Source organism: Rhinolophus sinicus, linkage group LG04 (assembly GCF_036562045.2).
Source record: "Rhinolophus sinicus isolate RSC01 linkage group LG04, ASM3656204v1, whole genome shotgun sequence".
In the NCBI taxonomy this organism is placed as follows: Eukaryota; Metazoa; Chordata; class Mammalia; order Chiroptera; family Rhinolophidae; genus Rhinolophus; species Rhinolophus sinicus.
Window position 1 is genome coordinate 119,325,205 of NC_133754.1, and position 11,262 is coordinate 119,336,466.

The window sequence follows — 11,262 nt, forward strand, 5'->3', positions numbered from 1 at the left end:
TTTAAATTTTACAGCATTTGAATTCATTTAAATTGAAATAGTTATATGTGACTTAGTGACTTCTGTATTGGACGCATTTTCTAATGGGTTCATTGCCTTGTTTCTACTATTATCACAGAAGCTACTTTCAAAATGTGTTGACAGATCAGTCGGTTTTGAGAGGCTGTGTGTCTGTGTCTTTGGGCAGTGTTAGCTGCACCATTTGCAAGTGTACATACCTACTTACCAGGAAGAGAGATCCAGGTGCTACTGTCCATCTTCCCAACTTAGTTCACATGTCACCTCTTCACATTCGTAACTTGACTCTTTGGAAATCTATATGCAAACTTCATCCACTTAAAGTGGGGAGGCCAAGTAATACTTCTTGAATATACAACTTCTTGAAATCTCACTGAATAAATGATTTTTTCTTAAAAACATAAAGAGAAAAGGAGGTAGTAGTAGCGAATGGTAATATTCACCAGAATCTGTATTATGGATGAGTAATGAGTCAAGTTATGGTTTTACTCATTAGTTTTGCTTTAAAAAAAAAAAAAAAGGATGTACTATTTTCCATTATTCTGTAAGAATGTATAGTATTGTAAAATGAAAGGTTTATCAAGACACCATCTGCAGTGTTTGTCAGGGCCTGAGTGTGCCAGTTGGAGGAGGCGAAATCGGCTGGACCATGTTGGCCTTTGAAAAGCCTCATATCATCGCCCATATCCAGAAGGACCTCAACTACACAGTGTTTAGCAATTGAAAGGGCCAAACACATTCATGGTGGAACATTTGGTGTAACACCTTTACAGGAGAGATATTCAGCTACTGGATGTTTTCCTGGAAACCTTCATGTATGCGCAGTCATTTGGAAGCTCCAGAAATCCCAGTGTATTCTGTAAAGGAACAAAAAGAAATTATAACTACTACAGATGGCATAGGTGGGCTAGGGATCGGGGAAGGAGCCCCTGAAGCTGCGACTGGCAGCTGAGATGGAGCTGTGAAGGTGTGGGATCCAAGGCAAAGCGATGATCCTGTTGCTAATATGGAACCTGTACAAGGAGAAAACAAGAGACTAGCGGACTGTGGCATTTGGCTATGCTTATAACCAAGAGGAGCGTGTTGCTTGTGCTGGCTGTGGCAACAGGGATACCAAGCTGTTTAATCTCAGAAATACGTCGTTGCTGTCAGAGACAAACATTACAAATGGGGTAGCTTAGAATTTGACAGCAGAGATGTTAAGTATGGAGAAGGTGGTAGCTACGTCTCTGGAACAAGAGTTTCATATTTTTGACATGAGGACATAGCATCCAATCAAAAGTTTTGCTTCTGTTTCAGAAAAAAATGCTCATAAGTCTGCTGTACGGCAGGTCCGACACCCACCACAAAACAGGGAGCTCTACCTGACAGCCGGAGTACCGGCGGCCTTCACCTCTGGAAGTAGGAATACGCTATTCAGAGGTCAGAGAAAGATTCTGAGGGAGCAGACATGGGAGTGGAGGGTTCCGTCAGCCTTCCGCAGAATGTCATGTTATCTACCCAGCCCATTTCCAGTCTGGACTTGTAGTCCAGATAAAACAGGTCTCTGCATCTGTAGTTTATTTGATCAAATGGTAAGAGTGCTGATTATTACAAAACTCCATAAAATTTGATCTGAAGATCTTGCAACCTTCCAGCAGAACAGTCATAGAATTATGTCTCTGGATCCTCAGACCCTCACTGAACAAGGTTGGATTGTACTGATGAACAAAGGCTCCAGACACAACCGTGCAGGGTAGCCTCGCTCTGGGTGTGCAGTGCTCAGTGGTGAGTTCCCGTGACCTGGCTGGTCGCTGGTCTGCTGCTGCACATGGGGCACCTCTGTCTCCAGAGCCAGATCTGCTCCTTTCGCTCCATTTCTACTTAAAAGTTGATCCTTGTCTACATTTAAACATGTTTTAAATTCGGTCTGCATCCCAAAAGTTCTATATTTTATAACAACACTTGTGTTGCATTTTAATGTTTAGAGTGTTGTGATAGGGTCTCTTAACTTGGTTTAAAGTTTGCCATAGAACAGCTGTCAATTAACCTTCACAAATACACTTTGAGAGATTTCAGTGTCACTAAGTTTCAGTGTAGAATATTACTTTATAAAATTCCAAAGTGGCACGGTCAGACCAGCTAGGGGTAACTGTTTTTAGAAGTATAACTCATAAAATGAAAGACTATGATTTACCAAGATCCATTTCTTACTTTATAAACAATGAATAAATTTCTGCTTTTCAAAAAAAAAAAAAAAGAAGAAGAAACTATCTGAATTCTAAAACTAAAGTGGCCGTGATACACTGAAACATTAGACTAGGTTTTGATGAGTGAGCTTCAGGGAGTGACACTCATTTGCTCGTAAACTTGATAACAGGTCTTGTATGTCTCTGGGGTACAAGGCACCATGCTAAGTAAAGTGGATGGTAAAAAGATGAGTCCCTGACCTCCAATAATTCTGACCAAGATCTGGCACCTGGAGTGGATCAACCTTTAGAACAACGTGTCAACACAGCATATTCCTGACTGAATTCGCATCAGTTCATGTTTACACACAATTTTGCTTATGATTATATCCAGAAAGATTATGGTCAGAAAATTTTCAGTGACAGAATATCATAGTATTAATCCTGCCATCTTAAAAATACATATGGACTAAATGGAAATATGATATCCTGGATTGCATCCCAGAACAGGAACAAGATATTAGTGGAAAAACTAACAAATCCTGAACAAAGTCCGAAGTTCAGTTAATAGTAATTAATTTCACAGTTTTGACAAGTATACCATAGTAATGTTAATATTAGGGAAATTGAATGAAGAATGCATAGGAATTCTCTATACTATTGTCTTAGTCTGTTCAGGATGGTATAACAAAAATGCCACAGATGAGATGGCTTCAAAAACAGAAATGTATTTCTCACAGTTCTGGAGGCTGGGAGTCCAAGATCAAGGTGCCTGCAGATTTGGTGTCTGGTGAGATCCCTTTTCCCCGTTCACAGACAGCTGTCTTCTTGCTGTGTCCTCACATGGTGGAATGCGTGAGAGAATAGTCTAGGGTCCCTTTTAAAACAGCACTAATTCCATTCACCTAATCATCTCCAAAAGACCCCCCCACACACACACACACACACACAAATACCATCATATTGGGGATTAGGTTCCAATATATGAATTTTGGATGTCACAAACATTCAGTCTACAGCAACTATCTTTGCAACTTTCTAATAAATCTAAAATTATCCAAAAATTAAAAGTATGTTAAAAATAGATATGGAAGGATAAGCAGGAATATCTAAAGTCCCTTAAGAGCTTTCGCTGGGTTGTCTGGCAATCAGCTAGCTGGGACTGGGGGCTGCCTTTCGCCTAGAAGGAGAGGCTGAACATGATTTCAACTTCCTCCAAGGTCTCCAATAAATCCTATAAACAATTGGCACTAAAGACTATTTGGCAGTCTACTTCAATCTATGTCTCCAGCAGCAAGGCAACTCTCACACTTGCTCTATAAAAATGTACAGTGATCGGATATAAACAAGATGTGGTATATATACACAATGGAACACTACTCGGCCATAAGAAAAGATGAAATAGTGCCGTTTGCGACAACATGGAGGGATCTTGAGATTATTATGCTAAGTGAAATAAATCAGATAGAAAAAGTCGAGAACCATATGACTTCACTCAAAAGTGGGATATAAAACTGAAAGCAACAAAGGAACAAGACAAATAAACAAAGAAACAAAACCTCATAGTCACACACAACAGTTTAATGGTTACCAGAGGGTAAAGGGGGTTGGGGGATGGTAGATGAGGGTAAAGGGGGTCAAATATACGGGAATGGGAGGAGAACTGACTCTGGGTGGTGAACACACAATGTGATATACAGGTGATGTATTATAGAAGTGCACTCTTGAAACCTATGTAATTTTATTAACCATTTTCACCCAAATAAATTTAATTTTTAAAAAAATTTTAAATGTACAGCAAAGGAGCTAGGGTCTGCTTCTAGATCGTCTCCCCAGGATGTGGCCAGCTATGCCCAGACATACCATTTTGAGAGAAAGGAGACCCATGCATCTTCTGATCCTTTCTCCTGTGGATTCCAGTCTGCACCATGTTGGCACAAGCCCATTTCATGAATGACGCTATGGAAATGCCATTGTACTTACTTTTGAATTTTCCACTTTGAACATTTCAACTTGCTGCACTAACAGAAAAAGAAAGGTTTGAGTAGGCTACCTTTTGAAAGTTGAGAATCAAAGGAAGAGGGGGCAGAAACTGAATAGAACATAGACTTGAATACAGCAACGCTAAATCTGAAAGTATAGAGCAGTTAGTATTTCAATTCCAAAACCAAACTTCAAATTGTCATTCTAATTTTGATGTATGCAGGATTTGTGCAAACAAGGGTTTTGAGTATATTTAGCTTTGTTTATTCAAAAAGCATTAATTTATAGAAACCAAAAAATTTCAACTAGTTCTTCATTAATTTTAAATGCCTAGATGTACTTTTTGTAAGCAAATATTATAATTATAGATAGAAAATTTCCATTAATTTGCATGCACAAACTTAGAAGCAAGGGTGAAGTCTCTTTTTTTTTTTTAAACTTTATTGGGGTGACAATAGTTAGTAAAATTACATAGGTTTCAAATGTACAGTTCTGTAATACATCATCTATATCTCACATTGTGTGCTCACCACCCAGAGTCAGTTCTCCTTCCATCACCACACATTTGATCGCTTTGAGTCTCTTTAACTTCAGAAAAATTCAAGCTTTGGAAAATGTCTGGAGAAAGTTCCCACTTTCCTCAGACATTAGTCTATACATTTAATAAGAAGCATAGCTTATCTTCACAATTTCAAAGGCGGCTGGAGGTTTTTACACATGAGTATAGACAAGCCTATGCAAGACCTTCTCATATTGTGAACAGGTTTTTAAATAATGTGTGAAAATGCCAAGGTTGTAATCTCCTTAGTACTCTCACATGACAAAATAAGAGAAGAAAAATCAATTCCCACCCTAACACTGAAAGTGTGGTTCTGCAGGGGCATTGTACCAGTTGAATGAACAATTTCAAATGTGGGCAACAGACTTTTGGGAAGAATAGATTTACATCCTTTGTGAAAATACAGGGCTCAGTGTTTCTTCAAATAGTTTCACAGGCAAAAATCAGTACATTTCTTTGGAGCAGCGGGGAAGGAAGGAAAAGCAGTTTAAGGCAAAGCTCTGCCTGAATCCTTTATACTCCCCTTGTCCCTATAGCTTTCCACAGACCCTATGACCGTCATTTTTTTTGAACCTTACCAAATCCAGGAGTTTTCTCCATTTTCTCGATAATCCCATGACAATAAAGTATTTTCAGCCTGCCTCAGATACTTTTCAAAATGAAGCAGAGGTTCTCTTCCAGCGTGGCAGGACAACTCCACTATCATCTATGTTATCCTCTGATTGCAAGTAAACCTACCTTACAAAATGCAGAAAGCAACTACCTGAGGACTCTGAGAAGTAAACAAAAGACAGTGGATTGTGGAGGAAAGTCAGAAGTGGGAGAAGGAAGCCACGTGGCGGTTGAGCAATACTTCTGGTGGCTAAAACTTCAACAGAAACCATGTTTCTGGCCAGAGAAATGGAATAAGGGCTTCACGGGTTGGAGAAAGTCAGGGAATTTAAGAGAGGGTATCAATAGAAACTATTCTTATTTTGAAGATGAACGCACTCAAGTCTCAGGCTCACCCATGAAGCTGCATGTGTGAGAGACCCAAGCGGTTTAGCAAAGGCTTTAAAAATGGAGCTCATAGAGCTAAGATTCCAACCACAACTCAAATCACAGAACATCTGAGAGGAGCGTGTGCAGGAAAGACCCCAAGCAGCATAGCTCAGAAGTGAGATTGGAAATACCTCCTACAGAAGGTGAAGGCAAACTTGTGATTTGAAAATAAACAGGTTGATAACCTTCTAGAACAACCACTATGAAAACAATCAACATTCTCTAGAACAAGGAACATTACCAGGGATAGAGAGGTACATTACAAATAATGAAAGGATCAATTCTCCAAGATGTAACAATCCTAGATATCTGTGCACCTATCCGTGGAGCTTCAAAATACATGAAGCAAAACTGACAGAAGAGAAACAGAAAAAATCCAGTTTTATTTGCAGATTTCAGCACTCCTTTCTTAGCAATCAATAGAACAAGTCAACAGAAAATCAGTAAGGATAGAGGACCTGAACAAGATTATCAACTAATTTGATGTCACTGACATTTATAGAACACTCTCAACAATAGCAGAATATACATTATTTTCAAGTTCACATGAAACATTCACCAAAACAGATTATATCTGGTCTATAAAACAAACCTCAACATAGTTAAAAGAATTGAAATCTTACAAATAGGTTATCTGACAATGAAAGAATTAAACTAGAAATCAGTAACAGAAACATATCTGGAAAGTCCCTAAATATATGAAAATCAAACCACCCATTCCGAAATAGCTCATAGGTCAAAAACAAAGTGACAAGGGAAATTAGAAAATATTTCGAATTGAATGAAAAGTAAAATACAATATCAAAATTTGTGGGATGCAGTTAAAGCAGTACTTCAAGGAAATTTTATAATATTAAATAATTCCACAGAGAAAGAAGATCTCAAATCAATTATCTAAGATTTCACTGAAAGAACTAGAAAATGACAATAAATTAAACCCATGCACAGAAGGAAATAATAAGAATAAAGTAGAAATCAATGGAATTGGAAAGGGAAAACGATAGTAATCAATAAAACCAAAAGCTGGCTTTTAGGAAGAAAAAAAAAAACCTCTATTAAACTGATAAACCTCTAGCCAAAAATAAAGACATAAATTACTGATATGAAAACTAAACAGAGACATCACAAAGACCCCTGTAGATGTTTAAAAGATAAGAATATATTACAAATAGCTTTAAGTGCATAAATCTAACAATTTAGATGAAATACACAAATTTAGATGAAATACACAAAAATTCCTTGAAAGGTACAAATTACTAAAGCTTACTAAAAAATATAATCTGAAAAGTCATATATGTATTTTAAAAATTGAATTCATACTTAAAAACTTTGCAACACAAAATTCTAAGTCAAATGGCTTCACTAATAAAGTATGGTAAGCATTAAAAGAAAAAAATAATTACCAATTAGTATTTGGTATTATGTCATAAACACTTCCAGAAAATAAAAGAGGAGAGAACACTTCTCACTTAGTTTATGAGATTAGTATTACACTGATAGCATCGTAACAAGAAAACCATAGACCAATATCCCTCATGAAAATAGGTGAAAAATATTAAATATTAGCAAATAAATTTAGCAATATATAAAAGGGAAAGTATATCATGACCAAGTGGGATTTATCCCAGGAAAGGAAGATTGGTTTAACATTTGAAAATCAATTAATATAATTCACCATATCACTAGACTAAAGAACAAAATGAATTCATCATAACCAATGGAACTTTCAAAAAATACCAGCAACAATTATAATACTAACTTATTTTAGAAACCTCCACTATCTAATTTATAGAAATTACCAAATATATTGTCAAACACACATTGAATTGTTTATTTAAACTCTCTTTGGCTTTTTCTTTCGCATTTTCTTTCCCTGCCCTGAAATAGAAAATAGGAAGTGATGGGGCATTTGCATTATTGTGATCACTTCCTGAATTGGACTGTTTGGCACTTTCAGGAGCACCATTCTGTATGCTTGTGTGACCTTCAACTTAGCAATACTAGTGTCTCTCCAACCTCTAAATGAATGCACCTCAGATGCAAGAATTTCACTATGTTCATTGCAGCATTATTTACAATAGCCAAGATACGGAAGCAACCTAGTTGTCCAGAGGTAATCAAAGGGCTAAAAATGATGTGGTACATATATGCAATGGCTATTACTCAGCCATGAAAAAAGAATGAAATCTTGCCATTTGTGACAATATGGATAGACCTAGAGGGTATTGTGCTAAGTGAAATAAGTCAGACAGAGAAAGACAAATACCATATGATCTCACTTATACGTGGAAACTGAAAAAATAAAATAAATGAACAAACAAAACAGAAATAAACTCATAGATACAGATAACAAATTGAGAGTCACCAGATAGGATGGGAGTTGGGGGTAAAGGGTGAAAATGGGAAAGGGATTAAGAACAAATTGGCAGTTATAAAAATAGTCACTAGGATGTAAAGTACAGAACAGGAATATAGTTGATAATATTGTAACAACTATGTATGGCGTCAGATGGGTGCGAGACTTATGGGGTGATCACTTCATAAGGTATATAAGTGTTTAATCACTGTTTTATACCTGAAACTGTTATAATATTTCATGTCAACTGTAAATGGAAAATTAAAAAAAAAAAAAAAAAGAATTTCACTCTTCAAACATTTCCTTTTGGAAAAAAAATTTTTAAATACTTGAGATTGTCTAGATATGTGAGTTGTGTTGTCCTGCCTTGGGCCTGTGAGTTCTGACTGCTTTGGACCCTACTGAAGCTCACTGCCAGATCTGGGTGAGCTGGTACAGTCTGGCCTTGGTGACAGTACCCACACTGTCACCACAAGCCATGGGGCTTGGTCAGGTGCCCCAACTATCCAAATTGTGCCCAAGAATATAGAATGTGAAGCACCATCGTTTATTCCTAAGCGTACTTTTCTCACTTTCATTTTCCTCACAGACCACAACATTCTGCATTTAAAAATAAGAGGATATTTGGAAGTCTTATTCTCAACACGGGCTGTCTTAAATCAGACTTTTTAAAATAAATTTTGGATTTAGGACGTCATATTCTTATGACTTTTGATTGAGAGTCCAAAATTCTTTGAAAAAAAATGAATGTTTATCTCAATGAAATTCATATCCATATTACATACAAACCATTCACCAGTTTATACAGTCAATAAGCTTTCTATGGAAGCACAACACATGTACATTGGCACCTTCAATTCCAAGGAAAATTTCTTTCCTTTGGAAATTTTATGGATGAGCCTTTGAGATTATGTGAAGCAGCCTGGTTGAATCTAATCGTCTCTCCCAACATACACATTCCCCTCTCCTGCCCCTATTCACGTGGAAGTGTTTATTCATACTCTGTCTGCTTTAGGGAACCCTTTCCCATCATCCCTCCTCCTTACACTGAGTCTTGCTATATGTTACTGGAGTATGTTCAATGATGTATTCCCATTTGGTACTAAATTCCATGAGGACAGCAAAAATGTCTGTTTTGTTTACTCTTATTTTCACTATATAGCACAGTGTCTGGTATTAAGAAGGGAATCAAAAACATAACTGGATAAATGAAAAACTGCTCCATTGACACCAAGGAAAGACTGTCGCCAAACTCCATTTATAAGGATGTAAACACATCAAATAAGATAAAGATATTGTTCACCTCCCTTGAGGGAACAGCAATATTGTTCATAAGAAGAATATTTATTTAGAAAAATGATTTCAACCCAAATTATTAAAATTAGGTTATAGAATACTATGTATGCACTCATAAAAATGAAGAAATTAAGTAACTAGATATCCATGGTGCATTTTTAACTAAAAATGCATAAATTACACAATAGTATATGTAATTTCAATTTTTGTTTGAAAAAAATATAAATTTACACAGGTACATAAAATGAGATCTTAGAATTTTTCAATTTTTACTTTAAACATTTTACGTTATAAGGTTTTAAACAACAATTTTTAAGTAAAAAAATAAAATAAAAACCTTTGCAATTCTGTTTTAGTTCTGTTAAATGCTAGTATGGCAAGAATTTCAGTATCAGAGATAGTATATACGTCAATAGAATAAAATATCAAATTTTGCTGTAGCGAGACATGTATTTTGCCTTTTTTAATTATGGGTAAAAATACACATATAGAAAAGTGTACAAATCATAACTCTTCAGCTTAATAACATCTGAGAGAGAAATCAGACTGTAATTTTCCTTCCTTGCCATGTTAACTCTTCAAACATTCTCCTTCCTCATTATTTCTGTCTTTTTCTTATGGGGTTTGTATTTCACGTAAGATTTTTCACTAGATCAACATGCCTCTTATGCTTTTCTCCTGTATTTTTTACTTTTCCTTCCTGAGCTTCACTGGTTTCTATTGATTTACCTTCATTAATCTTGTCTTCTCTTATTTCCAGCCTTTTGTTTAAACCATCTATTACTTTTTTATTTCAGTTATTGTATTTTTACAATTTCTATTTACTTCTTTTATATATATATTCCAATACTTTGGTGATATCTATTCTTCTATTTTGCCCATATTTCCCTCTATGTGGAGGACGTATTATTCCAAGTTATTTTAGAGTCCTTGTTCCGCTAACTCCAATATCTGAATCACCTGTGAAACTTTTTTTGTATCTCATATTTTAGGTTATGGTCCTGTATCTTGATATGCCTACTAATCTTTTATTGAATGTCAGATATTCTCTGAAAACAAAAATATTTTCATGTGTATCTTCCTCCAGAAAAGGTACACCCTTTCCTCTCAGACTGAACTGAATCAGAACTAGGCAACAACTCCTGTAAGATTCCATTTACCTCTAGTTTACCTGTGCTCTTAGGTGTAAGCCTCCAAGGATTCATACTTGACATTGGTGGATCCACCAGGGCCCTTCAACCTGGTGGGTCCTGAATATTTCCATCTCAGTACCTTGAGGATGTTGAAATACCTTGCTTTGTTTTTCAGAGGCTTTCTGCTTGGCTTTATGGCCTCCTGTCCTTGAAGCTTCAGAATTCAACAAGTATCGTGAAGAGGACATGAGTAGTTCTCAGGCTTTGTTCTCCACCCTCCCTTCTCACTGGGATCTTAGCCCCCAAAGTCTCCAATTATATCTCTCCAGCCCCATAAGACCTCACAACTCTGTCGGGTACTTTGTCCTTTGACACAGCCCCTCTGCCTCGGAAAACCATGGATTCTCAGCCTCTTGCCCTGTACCCACAATCAGCAAATGTCCCTAGGACAAATGTCACTGCATAAGTTCAGCTTACCTCTCTACAGTTCCCCTTTCTCCACCATCTTGGCCCCTGTAGACTTGGCTCCTTTAACAGCTCTCTTACATCCTTAAACAGATTTTGTAAAAATTCAGTTATATGCCTTATCCTCAGTAATAGCAATGATCTGCCACAAGCTACTCCACCGAAACTATAAACAGAAATCTCTTGTGGGTTTTCTGCACTGTATCTTTTGTTACAAAGACAAAATGTGGCTTTTTAAAAAAA

General features: G+C 36.5%; 1 pseudogene; it reads left to right on the plus strand.

Annotated features, from left to right (window-relative positions):
* The first annotated feature begins 247 nt into the window (after positions 1 to 247).
* On the plus strand, positions 248 to 1,423 carry LOC109449719 (dynein axonemal assembly factor 10; annotated as a pseudogene).
* The last annotated feature ends 9,839 nt before the right edge of the window (positions 1,424 to 11,262 follow it).